The sequence below is a fragment of the Ranitomeya variabilis genome, chromosome 1 (genome assembly GCF_051348905.1).
Source record: "Ranitomeya variabilis isolate aRanVar5 chromosome 1, aRanVar5.hap1, whole genome shotgun sequence".
Taxonomy (NCBI): domain Eukaryota; kingdom Metazoa; phylum Chordata; class Amphibia; order Anura; family Dendrobatidae; genus Ranitomeya; species Ranitomeya variabilis.
In genome coordinates this window covers 704,628,663-704,643,396 of record NC_135232.1, presented here as the reverse complement: position 1 = coordinate 704,643,396, position 14,734 = coordinate 704,628,663, and the positions used below count along the sequence as shown (strand labels likewise).

The 14,734-nt window shown below is 39.9% G+C and overlaps 1 protein-coding gene across 1 annotated transcript in view; it reads right to left on the bottom strand.

Annotated features, from left to right (window-relative positions):
* Positions 1-3,454, bottom strand: part of CDKL1 (cyclin dependent kinase like 1) — a 92,613-nt gene extending 89,159 nt beyond the window's left edge. The window contains exon 1 of the mRNA XM_077267335.1: positions 3,361-3,454. The gene's annotated coding sequence lies outside the window, so the exon portion shown is untranslated. The remainder of the gene's footprint in view (positions 1-3,360) is intronic.
* Between the last annotated feature and the right edge of the window lie 11,280 nt (positions 3,455-14,734).

Here is a 14,734-nt window from a genome sequence, read left to right as displayed (position 1 = left end):
GAAACACTAGATGGCAGTCAGTCTTCCTCAGTCTGGGGCTCCATGCAAGGTCTCAACACTGGGACCACAGTGTCGAACATTACCATTATTAACACTCTACGCTATCATGGATCAAAATCCTGCAGGGCACACAAGGTTCCCCTTCTCATGCCAGCACATGTTGAGGCCCGATTGAAGTTCATCAATGAACATCTTGATGATCCAGAGAAGGCATGGGAGAAGATCATGTGGTCAAATTAGATAAAAATAGAACTTTTTAATAGAAATTTAACTCGCCATGTTTGAAAGAAGAAGATGGATGAGTAAAACCACAAGAATACCATCCCAACCCTGAAGCATGGTGGGGGAAACATCATACTTTGGGGGTGCTTTTCTGCAAAGGGGACAGGATGACTGCACCGTATTGAAGGAAGGATGGGGTCATGCATCGCAAGATTTTGGCCAGCAACTTAGTTACCTCAGCAAGAGTATTGAAGATGAGACGTGACTGGGTCTTCCAGCATGACAATGACCCGAAACACACAACCAGGGCAACTTAGGAGTCGCTAAGTAAGAAGCATTTCAAGGTCCTGGAATGGCTTAGCCAGTCTCCAGACCTGAATCCAATAATAGCAAATCTTTGGAGAGAGCTAAAACTCAATGTTGCCCAGCCACAACCCTGAAACCTGAAAGATCTGGGCAAGAGTGGGCCAAAATCCCTGCTGCAGTGTGTGCACACTGGGTCAAGAACTAAAGTTAATGTCTGGCATCTGTAATTGCAAACAAAGGTTTCTGCACCAAATATTAAGCTCTTTTTTTTCTACTGTATCAAATACTTATCTCTTGCAATAAAATGCAAATTAATTATATAAAAAAATCATACAATGTAATTTTCTGGTTTATATTTTTAGATTATGTCTCTCACAGGTGAAGTGTACCTGCAATAAAAATTACAGACCTCTCCATTCTTTGTAGATAAGAAAACTTGCAAAATCGCGAGTGTGTTAAATACTTATTTTCCCCACTGTATAATTAAACAGTCACTGGATTGCGCCATTAAAATTTCACCATCTTATTTCATTACACAAACAAATCTCCAAAACTTCTCCACCAAGAAATGGTTTACTAATGTCATGGCAAATACAAGACACGTCCTTCTTTGTGCAAGATCACAGCGCTCAGAGAAATGTCAATTTTTAACCGATGTTTATTTCTTTCCAGCTTCTTAAGTGGAAATTTTACAGCCTTCGTCAGAATCACTTACTTGCAGTGAACAACCCTGCCAGGAAGCAAATCAGTCGGTGTGTGTGTGTATACATTTCCATCGTTTTTTTGCCACATACCAGGTTTCTATTTTGTCGCTTGTGCTTTATTATTTCTGATGTTTTTAGATAGGATTTATCAATTGTGACTTTTAATAAAGTTGCCAAATAACTTCAGTAAGGAGTGTAGGAGGGGAATGGGTGCATAATAAGCAAAGTAACAGGTCAACACAAAAGTGTTTTGTTACAAATTTAGCAAACATCATGTGATATTTAATAAAGATGAGAAAAACCTGATAATTTTATACTTAACTGACTTAAAAAATTGCTGTGGCTTGACAAAAGCTCTGCTGAGCCAAAACATTCCACCTGTTCACATTGGCCAATAAAATGGTTGCCCTGATTTGGAATCCAACGTCAAAGGAAGCAAAAGAAGAAGGAAGGTAGGAAGGAAGGAAGGAAGGAAGGAAAGAAAGAAGGAAAAGAAACAGAGGAAGGAAGGAAGGAAAAGAAAGAGAGGAAGGAAGGAAGGAAGGAAGGAAGGAAGGAAGGAAGGAAGGAAGGAAAAGAAAGAGAGGAAGAAAGAAAGAAAGAGAGGAAGAAAGAAAGAAAGAGAGGAAGAAAGAAAGAAAGAAAGAAAGAAAGAAAGAAAGAAAGAAAGAAAGAAAGAGAGGAAGAAAGAAAGAAAGAGAGGAAGAAAGAAAGAAAGAGAGGAAGAAAGAAAGAAAGAGAGGAAGAAAGAAAGAAAGAGAGGAAGAAAGAAAGAAAGAGAGGAAGAAAGAAAAAGAGGAAGAAAGAAAGAAAGGAAGAAAGAAAGAAAGAAAGAAAGGAAGAAAGAAAGAAAGAAAGAAAGGAAGAAAGAAAGAAAGGAAGAAAGAAAGAAAGAAAGAAAGGAAGAAAGAAAGAAAGAAAGAGAGGAAGAAAGAAAGAAAGAGAGGAAGAAAGAAAGAAAGAAAGAGAGGAAGAAAGAAAGAGAGGAAGAAAGAAAGAAAGAGAGGAAGAAAGAAAGAAAGAAAGAAAGAGAGGAAGAAAGAAAGAAAGAGAGGAAGAAAGAAAGAAAGAAAGAAAGAAAGAAAGAAAGAAAGAAAGAAAGAAAGAAAGAGAGGAAGAAAGAAAGAGAGGAAGAAAGAAAGAAAGAAAGAAAGAAAGAGAGGAAGAAAGAAAGAAAGAAAGAGAGGAAGAAAGAAAGAGAGGAAGAAAGAAAGAAAGAGAGGAAGAAAGAAAGAAAGAAAGAGAGGAAGAAAGAAAGAAAGAGAGGAAGAAAGAAAGAAAGAGAGGAAGAAAGAAAGAAAGAGAGGAAGAAAGAAAGAAAGAGAGGACGGAAGAAAGAGGACGAAAGAAAGAAAGAAAGAAAGAAAGAAAGAAAGAAAGAAAGAAAGAAAGAAAGAAAGAAAGAAAAAAGGAAGAGATAGAAAACGGGAAAAGAAGGAAAGAATAGAAAGAGGGAAATAAAATAAAAAGGAAAGAAAAGAGCTAAAAGGGTAAAGAGGAAATGTAGATAGATGACATGTGAGTAAAAATAAAATAAGACAGAATACAGATGAGATCGATAAAAGGAAGGAAGATGAAATGGAAGAAACAGTAATATATTTGCTAAATATGAAAGATATACAATACATATATATATATATATATATATATATATATATATATATATATATATATATATATATATATATATATATAGCGGTAGCACTCAAATATTTTCTGCAGAAAAAAAGTGGACTTTTTACCATTCCATGTGGCAACGTTCAAGTCCTTTCACAGAACCTTTCTCCAGCCATAGATAGATGAGCTGTGGCTGGCCTTTCCTGTTATCTCCGGTACATGCATAGCTATAGCATTATTACATGACAGTCTGTACAATAACACACCACTATTAGCACATGCCCTAATGCCAGCGACCTCCGCATAAACATCACTGTCACCACAGGAGAGAGAGCCCGGAGTTCTGCCCTCCTCTGCACTGAGGCAGAGCACCGAGTGCACACTGTACATGAGGGCAGATTGCAGGAAGGACTGGTCAGTGTGTAAACAATACGCCCGGGCCCTGGTGCAGAGCTCAGGGCCGCACGTTACAGGCTCGAGGTGGGAGCGGGTATGACAGGACAGCACTCACCTGCACACTGCGCAGCTCCGGGGACCCTACTGAACTGAGCGCTACTGAGTGACAGCAGCAGTACTCTGCACTGCCGTGTCCATAGCAACACGAGCTCCGCCCCTTGCAGCTCTGCCAATCAGCGTCTCTCCCGCCACATGGGACACGTTCGTCAGTGTTCTCATCTTTGGTGTTTGGTCGCTCGGACAAAAACCTAAGATGTTGGCCCCTGTTTACTGCGGGTCAATGGCTGCCAACACACCTGTAACCTGAGGTGATGGCCCCCAGATTACTGCAGAGCAATGGCTGCCAACACACCTGTAACCTGAGGTGATGGCCTCTGTGTACTGCGGAGCAATGACTGCCAACACACCTGTAATCTGAGGCAATGACCCCTGTGTACTGTGGGGCAATGGCTCCAAACATACCTGTGACCTGAGGTAATGGCCCCTGTGTATTGCGGGGTAATGGCTGCCAACACACCAGTAACCTGAGGTGATGGCCCCTGTGTACTGCGGGTCAATGGCTTTCAACACACCTGTAACCTGAGGTGATGGCCCCCAGATTACCGCAGAGCAATGGCTGCCAACACACCTGTAACCTGAGGTGATGGCCCCTGTGTACTGCGGAGCAATGACTGCCAACACACCTGTAATCTGAGGTGATGGCCCCTCTGTACTACGGGACAATGGCTGCTAACACACCTGTAATCTGAGGCAATGACCCCTGTGTACTGTGGGGCAATGGCTCCAAACACACCTGTGACCTGAGGTAATGGCCCCTGTGTATTGCAGGGTAATGGCTGCCAACACACCAGTAACCTGAGGTGATGGCCCCTGTGTACTGCGGGTCAATGGCTTTCAACACACCTGTAACCTGAGGTGATGGCCCCCAGATTACTGCAGAGCAATGGCTGCTAACACACCTGTAATCTGAAGTGATGGCCCGTGTGTACAGCAGGGCAATGGCTGCCAATACACCTGTAACCTGAGGAAATGGCCCCTGTGTACTGCGGGACAATGGCTGCTAACACACCTGTAATCTAAGGCAATGACCCCTGTGTACTGCGGGGCAATGGCTCCTAACACACCTGTAACCTGAGGTAATGGCCTCTGTGTATTGCCAGGCAATTGCTGCCAATACACCACCAGTAACTTGAGGTGATGCCCCCTGTATACTGCAGGGCAATGGCTGCCAACACACCAGTAATCTGAGGTGAAGGCCCCTGCTTACTGCGGGGCAATGGCTGCCAACACACCTGTAACCTGAGGTGATGGCACCTGTGTACACCGGGGCAATGACTGCCAACACACATGTAATCTGAGGCGATGGCCCCTGTGTACAGCGGGGCAATGGCTGCCAACATACCTGTAACCTGAGGTGATGGGCCCTGTGTTTTGCGGGGCTATGGCTGCTAACACACCTGTAACCTTAGGGGATGGCCCCTGTGTACTGTGCAGCAATGGCTGCCAACACACCTGTAACCTGAGGCGTCGGATCAGGGGGTGTAGCGGCGGTGTGGGGCGCGAGCCTGCGCATGCGTGGGTGGTCTGATTCGGCGGCCGAGCGGCGCCACTATACCAGCACTATATTAACATAGAACAAGTTTACGTAGATACCCGCTCTTCGTTTATTTATATGTCTCTCCCTGGCGGTGATCACTCTCTATGTTATAACATCGCGCTGCCATAACAACGCACCCATGACGTCGCAAACCCCACCCCCTGTCCTGATGACTCGGACAGGGGGAAGTGACGTAGGACGCTGGTTTGGGCATGCGCAATTAGTGATTTCAACGCTGCAACCACATTAAGCATTCAATTAACATATCACTATATAAAGCCTTACTTTGGACACATTAACATACATACCCCCGGACGAAGCTAACGCGAAACGCGCGTTGGGGCTTAGGATCGCACTAAACAGGTCATGTAACAGAACTTGTGTTATTTATTAAGCTATGTAATATATGTGTATGCTGATTTAAGGGACCAAAAAGGCTATAGGCATTAATAGAATGCCCCTTTGGTGAGTGTGATGTTGCTGTGGAGGTGAGGTGTGGACAAAAGTTTAGCACAATGCACTAAGCACTTTACTTTATATATATCACTTCCTCTCACTCACAGGAACAATCACCTTCACTATATAGTGGGGCAGCTCCATATATGTGAACTAGGCATTGTAAAAGGTTTAGCCAGACAATAAAGGAGCATTAATACTGTTTCAAGGGGGTCCCTATATGCATGTATACACCCAAGAGATATATATAACATGTGTTGCATGTGTAGTTTATGTGCGGTTTTGTAAATGCTGTCTCCATTTTTTAACTCATGTTTCATGGTAGTTTTTAACATTTAATAAAGTATACTTGATTTTGAAAGAAATAGGACGTTTTACTTCCGTTTTTTCTTGCTTTGGATTTATTGACCTTTTTGGAAGTGTCATTTATATAGGCCTACAGTTTTCTATATATGCAAATATTGAATTGTTTCTGTACTTTGTTACAGTGTATGAGGCCAGAAAATGGATATTAAAGCTAGGGATACAGCCTGGCTTTCAACTATTGATACTATTTTTAATGGAGACTCATTGCAAATGGATATGGATGAAAATGGGCAAAAAAAGGAGTTAAAAAGCTCCATAAAATATTTATTGAAAAAACGTACCCGTATGTGGTGGAATAAAATCTCTCTGGAGAAATATTTGGTTAAAGGTTTAATCCCAAGAGGTCTAAGGGTGAGAATCATGCCCTCATTTCCCATAGAAGATAGTGTGTTTAAGAATAAGTGGGAGGAGATATGTAACCAGTGCTCAAAGGCCCTTATTGAATTGCTGATAAGTAATAATAAGAAGAGTTTAGAGAAATTTGATATGGATATTGAAAACACACAGAAAAAACTGACTGAAACCCTGTCAACACTTGAATTAGACGGATTGAATAAAGACATAGACACCCAATTTCAAGTATGGGAGAAAGAGATTAAAGAAATAAAGACGAAGAAATTTCAAAGAGATCTAAACGATTTCAAAAGTGGTACAGTCTATAGATGGCGTGTAGGGACAATCAGAGAACAGAGATCCAGATCCTCATCATTCTCATCAATGTCATCTAGAGATGATGAAGGAGATATAGGAACCAGATATCGCCCATATAACCTGAGGAGAAATAATTACAACAGGAAAGGAAACAATCAAAAGAAAAAAGGTGAAAAGAGAAATGAAAACCCTCCATCAAAGTTACAGGTAATTAATCTGTCAGAAATTAAACTATCTGAGGCTCAGGTGGAAATACTAAGTTTGGGTCTAACGTTCTCCCCCACCTCCCCTTTTGATTCCTTCATAGCCATAAAGGATTTGCATCTGTTTGCACGGAAATTGGTCCTCAAAAAATTACATTATAAATCAGAGCGTGGTGAGGAGTGGAGTGCAGACGAAATGGAAGCTATAAAAATATTGGAAGAACTAAGTGGTGAACAGAATGAACCAACAATGGAAAGTAAGTTTACAGTACCAACCCCAAAGAAATTCCCGTCATTAAATATCTACCCCAATATTGAAATTTTTGTAAAACTGGTCACCAAGGAATTTGAAAAGATTAAGGGGGGCATATCCAATGACAACATGACTGAAAGTCAGAGAAAGGCATTAAAAGAACTTAAAAGTTTGAAGGAGGTAGTTATAAAACCCTCTGACAAAGGGGGCAATGTTGTGGTGTGGCCACGGAGGCAATATGAGAAGGAGGCCTTCAGACAGCTTAGAGACATTAAGTGTTATAAGAGACTAACTTACAACCCAACATCTGCCTTTCAGAGTGAACTCTTCAATATACTGGATAAAGCCTTCCAAGAAGGGATAATAACGAAAGAATTAAGGGACAATATGATACCTACCTACCCAAGAACCGCATGCATATACTTTATACCCAAGATACACAAGAACTTATCTAACCCTCCAGGTCGTCCAATTGTATCAGGGAATGGTAGCTTATGTGAGGTCACATGTAAGTATTTAGATCACCATTTGAAACCCATTGTTCAGAATTTACCATCACATATTAAGGACACCGGTGACGTGCTGGGCAAAATTGAGGGTATCCCAATGGAGGAGGACATGTGGCTCGTCACACTTGACGTAGAGTCGTTGTACACTTCCATCCAACATAGGGATGGTATGCATGCGGTACAAACATTTTTGACAATGTCCGACTATAGTGTGGAACTGATTGACCTCCTCATGTCCCTATTGGGATTTGCACTTGAACACAATTATTTTATTTTTAAAAACACTATTTATTTACAAAAGCAAGGTACTGCAATGGGGGCGGCTTTCGCCCCCTCATATGCAAATCTTTTTTTGGGGGCATGGGAGAGGAAAATCTTTTTCACTAATCCTATAGCGGACATTGAAAAGGTCCTATTTTGGGCCAGATTCATAGATGATATTCTTATGATCTGGCAAGGTACTGAACAAGAACTCATCTCTTTTGTAGGTATCTTAAACAATAACAATATTAATGTGAGATTAACATGCAAACATAGTCAACAAAGCATCGAGTTCCTAGATATTCGTATATTCAAAGGACAGTCAAATATGTTGGAAACTGACGTATTCCGCAAAGAGACTGCTGTAAATTCCCTCTTACATGCCTCTTCCTCTCACCCTCAACAGGTGGTCAAAGCTATACCAACTGGCCAGTTTCTACGGATCAAAATAATCTGTTCAAATGATCATTTATTCAATAAACAAGCTGATGATTTAACCATAAGATTTAAAAATCGGGGTTATTCTAACAGGAATATAAAACGGGCCCGTAAGAGAGCGGAAAGGGAAAATCGAATGGATCTACTTCAACCGAAGACAAAATCAACTAAGCAAAACAATGTAACCAGATTCATATCAACGTATAATGACAAATGGGATGATATGAGGAGAGCCCTAAACAAATATTGGGCAATTTTGAAAACTGATCAGGTACTGACAAAATTTGTTGGCAACACCTCATCTATTACATACAGGAGATCACAAAACTTGAAAGATATGCTGGTACACAGTTACTATCGTGATGAAGAACCAAGTAAAGTATTCGGCTCAAGGGGACCCAAATGGGGTTTTTTCCCTTGTAATAATTGCATAGCATGTCCTAACATGCAGAAGGCCTCAACATTTGAATCAAGTAATGGAATTAGGATCTTTACCATTACGCAACATATAACATGCAACACGGTAGGTGTTATATACTATGCAACCTGTCCATGTAAAAAGATCTACGTGGGCCTCACTTCCAGACCACTACAGATCCGTGTGAGAGAGCATTACAGAGACATCATTAATGCAAAAGAAATAACGGACATGTCAATCCTCAAGCCGATACCTAGGCACTTTAAAAGAGTCCATGATTGTAATGCGGGACAGCTAAAGGTGTCAGGGATTGACAGGGTCTTCATTGACCAAAGAGGTGGGAATTGGAGGAAAACACTAGCCCAATTAGAAACAAAGTGGATTAAAAAAATTGATTGTGTTCACCCGAGAGGATTAAATGAAAAATTAAGTTTTGCCCCTTTTCTCTAATTTTATTTAATTTTTTTTATGTGTGTTTTTGTTGTATTGTTTATGTATACATTTGGTTTTTAACTCTGGTCTTTTTTAGTTTTATATAGTGATTACTTACCTCTTGGCAAAGATTTGGTCGGCTGTGTGGTTTGCAGTGGATTGGAGAGGTGTGCATCGTGGTGGGAGACGTCTCTTCATCTGAGGCCTTATATTGAAGGATGGGAGCTTTTTCCTAGAGCTGACAAAGAACTAAAAGAAAAAGAAGAAATAACACCACTATGAATTGAGGATAACCTATACTATTTATTGAAAATGGACATTAAGTTATGGACACTATTGGACAATATTTTGAAACCTGAACTTCACCCACTATGGGATTTGAATTGTGAGCAATAACATGCAACAATAATATATATATTGCGTGGAAATGCCCATATGGTATTTCAATTAGTTGGTATGCGTCACGTTTAGTGACTTGTAATAGATTACTATATATATGATTTAGGCATGGAATGTATGTAGGTCAGTACTTATTGTTGTTTGTTTAGTTAGGCTAAAGTAAACCAGCACACATGGCCTATCTAGGTACTGTATATGGGCTACCCTGCAGTTATATTCAGCATTTGGTAAAGAAACTCTTTTAAAAGAGATGACTAATTTTGGGATATAATTTACACAGTGCATTTATTTAATAGGTAATTGGTTGCACTTTTAATAATTGCACATCACCATTGGGGTTTATTGAATATATTTTGTTATTATTTGTTATTTATATTTTCACTTTTTAAGGGTCACTGGCTGCCCAATATGGGCTTCTGTTCACTTATAATATATTTCATTCAATAGAGAGGTAATAGTAGTTTATTGCTTATCTATGGATTATAATTTTTGTTGATTTAATATATAATTAATATGACACTGATGTGTTACACTGGAGCTATGTTTGCTTATTTTTACGGTTTTGGCTAATCTATTATTTAAGGCCATTTACAACGAGGGTGCACTGTACTTATTGGTATCAATGCACTCATGATAATACACTGTGTATATAATTTAGATATCCCAATGTATAAATATGCTCTGTATCTGCAGTGAGGCTCATGGAACCTGCCTTTATGGTCTGTGTATCCTCTGTACATGTCCTGCTAGGTGGTGGCTTCTTGGCTACGGATCGGACTGCCGCGTAGCTATGGCAACGCGTCCGTGACGCCGCCGACTCCGCCCCCGGTCCTGACGCGTCGGATCAGGGGGTGTAGCGGCGGTGTGGGGCGCGAGCCTGCGCATGCGTGGGTGGTCTGATTCGGCGGCCGAGCGGCGCCACTATACCAGCACTATATTAACATAGAACAAGTTTACGTAGATACCCGCTCTTCGTTTATTTATATGTCTCTCCCTGGCGGTGATCACTCTCTATGTTATAACATCGCGCTGCCATAACAACGCACCCATGACGTCGCAAACCCCACCCCCTGTCCTGATGACTCGGACAGGGGGAAGTGACGTAGGACGCTGGTTTGGGCATGCGCAATTAGTGATTTCAACGCTGCAACCACATTAAGCATTCAATTAACATATCACTATATAAAGCCTTACTTTGGACACATTAACATACATACCCCCGGACGAAGCTAACGCGAAACGCGCGTTGGGGCTTAGGATCGCACTAAACAGGTCATGTAACAGAACTTGTGTTATTTATTAAGCTATGTAATATATGTGTATGCTGATTTAAGGGACCAAAAAGGCTATAGGCATTAATAGAATGCCCCTTTGGTGAGTGTGATGTTGCTGTGGAGGTGAGGTGTGGACAAAAGTTTAGCACAATGCACTAAGCACTTTACTTTATATATATCACTTCCTCTCACTCACAGGAACAATCACCTTCACTATATAGTGGGGCAGCTCCATATATGTGAACTAGGCATTGTAAAAGGTTTAGCCAGACAATAAAGGAGCATTAATACTGTTTCAAGGGGGTCCCTATATGCATGTATACACCCAAGAGATATATATAACATGTGTTGCATGTGTAGTTTATGTGCGGTTTTGTAAATGCTGTCTCCATTTTTTAACTCATGTTTCATGGTAGTTTTTAACATTTAATAAAGTATACTTGATTTTGAAAGAAATAGGACGTTTTACTTCCGTTTTTTCTTGCTTTGGATTTATTGACCTTTTTGGAAGTGTCATTTATATAGGCCTACAGTTTTCTATATATGCAAATATTGAATTGTTTCTGTACTTTGTTACAGTGTATGAGGCCAGAAAATGGATATTAAAGCTAGGGATACAGCCTGGCTTTCAACTATTGATACTATTTTTAATGGAGACTCATTGCAAATGGATATGGATGAAAATGGGCAAAAAAAGGAGTTAAAAAGCTCCATAAAATATTTATTGAAAAAACGTACCCGTATGTGGTGGAATAAAATCTCTCTGGAGAAATATTTGGTTAAAGGTTTAATCCCAAGAGGTCTAAGGGTGAGAATCATGCCCTCATTTCCCATAGAAGATAGTGTGTTTAAGAATAAGTGGGAGGAGATATGTAACCAGTGCTCAAAGGCCCTTATTGAATTGCTGATAAGTAATAATAAGAAGAGTTTAGAGAAATTTGATATGGATATTGAAAACACACAGAAAAAACTGACTGAAACCCTGTCAACACTTGAATTAGACGGATTGAATAAAGACATAGACACCCAATTTCAAGTATGGGAGAAAGAGATTAAAGAAATAAAGACGAAGAAATTTCAAAGAGATCTAAACGATTTCAAAAGTGGTACAGTCTATAGATGGCGTGTAGGGACAATCAGAGAACAGAGATCCAGATCCTCATCATTCTCATCAATGTCATCTAGAGATGATGAAGGAGATATAGGAACCAGATATCGCCCATATAACCTGAGGAGAAATAATTACAACAGGAAAGGAAACAATCAAAAGAAAAAAGGTGAAAAGAGAAATGAAAACCCTCCATCAAAGTTACAGGTAATTAATCTGTCAGAAATTAAACTATCTGAGGCTCAGGTGGAAATACTAAGTTTGGGTCTAACGTTCTCCCCCACCTCCCCTTTTGATTCCTTCATAGCCATAAAGGATTTGCATCTGTTTGCACGGAAATTGGTCCTCAAAAAATTACATTATAAATCAGAGCGTGGTGAGGAGTGGAGTGCAGACGAAATGGAAGCTATAAAAATATTGGAAGAACTAAGTGGTGAACAGAATGAACCAACAATGGAAAGTAAGTTTACAGTACCAACCCCAAAGAAATTCCCGTCATTAAATATCTACCCCAATATTGAAATTTTTGTAAAACTGGTCACCAAGGAATTTGAAAAGATTAAGGGGGGCATATCCAATGACAACATGACTGAAAGTCAGAGAAAGGCATTAAAAGAACTTAAAAGTTTGAAGGAGGTAGTTATAAAACCCTCTGACAAAGGGGGCAATGTTGTGGTGTGGCCACGGAGGCAATATGAGAAGGAGGCCTTCAGACAGCTTAGAGACATTAAGTGTTATAAGAGACTAACTTACAACCCAACATCTGCCTTTCAGAGTGAACTCTTCAATATACTGGATAAAGCCTTCCAAGAAGGGATAATAACGAAAGAATTAAGGGACAATATGATACCTACCTACCCAAGAACCGCATGCATATACTTTATACCCAAGATACACAAGAACTTATCTAACCCTCCAGGTCGTCCAATTGTATCAGGGAATGGTAGCTTATGTGAGGTCACATGTAAGTATTTAGATCACCATTTGAAACCCATTGTTCAGAATTTACCATCACATATTAAGGACACCGGTGACGTGCTGGGCAAAATTGAGGGTATCCCAATGGAGGAGGACATGTGGCTCGTCACACTTGACGTAGAGTCGTTGTACACTTCCATCCAACATAGGGATGGTATGCATGCGGTACAAACATTTTTGACAATGTCCGACTATAGTGTGGAACTGATTGACCTCCTCATGTCCCTATTGGGATTTGCACTTGAACACAATTATTTTATTTTTAAAAACACTATTTATTTACAAAAGCAAGGTACTGCAATGGGGGCGGCTTTCGCCCCCTCATATGCAAATCTTTTTTTGGGGGCATGGGAGAGGAAAATCTTTTTCACTAATCCTATAGCGGACATTGAAAAGGTCCTATTTTGGGCCAGATTCATAGATGATATTCTTATGATCTGGCAAGGTACTGAACAAGAACTCATCTCTTTTGTAGGTATCTTAAACAATAACAATATTAATGTGAGATTAACATGCAAACATAGTCAACAAAGCATCGAGTTCCTAGATATTCGTATATTCAAAGGACAGTCAAATATGTTGGAAACTGACGTATTCCGCAAAGAGACTGCTGTAAATTCCCTCTTACATGCCTCTTCCTCTCACCCTCAACAGGTGGTCAAAGCTATACCAACTGGCCAGTTTCTACGGATCAAAAGAATCTGTTCAAATGATCATTTATTCAATAAACAAGCTGATGATTTAACCATAAGATTTAAAAATCGGGGTTATTCTAACAGGAATATAAAACGGGCCCGTAAGAGAGCGGAAAGGGAAAATCGAATGGATCTACTTCAACCGAAGACAAAATCAACTAAGCAAAACAATGTAACCAGATTCATATCAACGTATAATGACAAATGGGATGATATGAGGAGAGCCCTAAACAAATATTGGGCAATTTTGAAAACTGATCAGGTACTGACAAAATTTGTTGGCAACACCTCATCTATTACATACAGGAGATCACAAAACTTGAAAGATATGCTGGTACACAGTTACTATCGTGATGAAGAACCAAGTAAAGTATTCGGCTCAAGGGGACCCAAATGGGGTTTTTTCCCTTGTAATAATTGCATAGCATGTCCTAACATGCAGAAGGCCTCAACATTTGAATCAAGTAATGGAATTAGGATCTTTACCATTACGCAACATATAACATGCAACACGGTAGGTGTTATATACTATGCAACCTGTCCATGTAAAAAGATCTACGTGGGCCTCACTTCCAGACCACTACAGATCCGTGTGAGAGAGCATTACAGAGACATCATTAATGCAAAAGAAATAACGGACATGTCAATCCTCAAGCCGATACCTAGGCACTTTAAAAGAGTCCATGATTGTAATGCGGGACAGCTAAAGGTGTCAGGGATTGACAGGGTCTTCATTGACCAAAGAGGTGGGAATTGGAGGAAAACACTAGCCCAATTAGAAACAAAGTGGATTAAAAAAATTGATTGTGTTCACCCGAGAGGATTAAATGAAAAATTAAGTTTTGCCCCTTTTCTCTAATTTTATTTAATTTTTTTTATGTGTGTTTTTGTTGTATTGTTTATGTATACATTTGGTTTTTAACTCTGGTCTTTTTTAGTTTTATATAGTGATTACTTACCTCTTGGCAAAGATTTGGTCGGCTGTGTGGTTTGCAGTGGATTGGAGAGGTGTGCATCGTGGTGGGAGACGTCTCTTCATCTGAGGCCTTATATTGAAGGATGGGAGCTTTTTCCTAGAGCTGACAAAGAACTAAAAGAAAAAGAAGAAATAACACCACTATGAATTGAGGATAACCTATACTATTTATTGAAAATGGACATTAAGTTATGGACACTATTGGACAATATTTTGAAACCTGAACTTCACCCACTATGGGATTTGAATTGTGAGCAATAACATGCAACAATAATATATATATTGCGTGGAAATGCCCATATGGTATTTCAATTAGTTGGTATGCGTCACGTTTAGTGACTTGTAATAGATTACTATATATATGATTTAGGCATGGAATGTATGTAGGTCAGTACTTATTGTTGTTTGTTTAGTT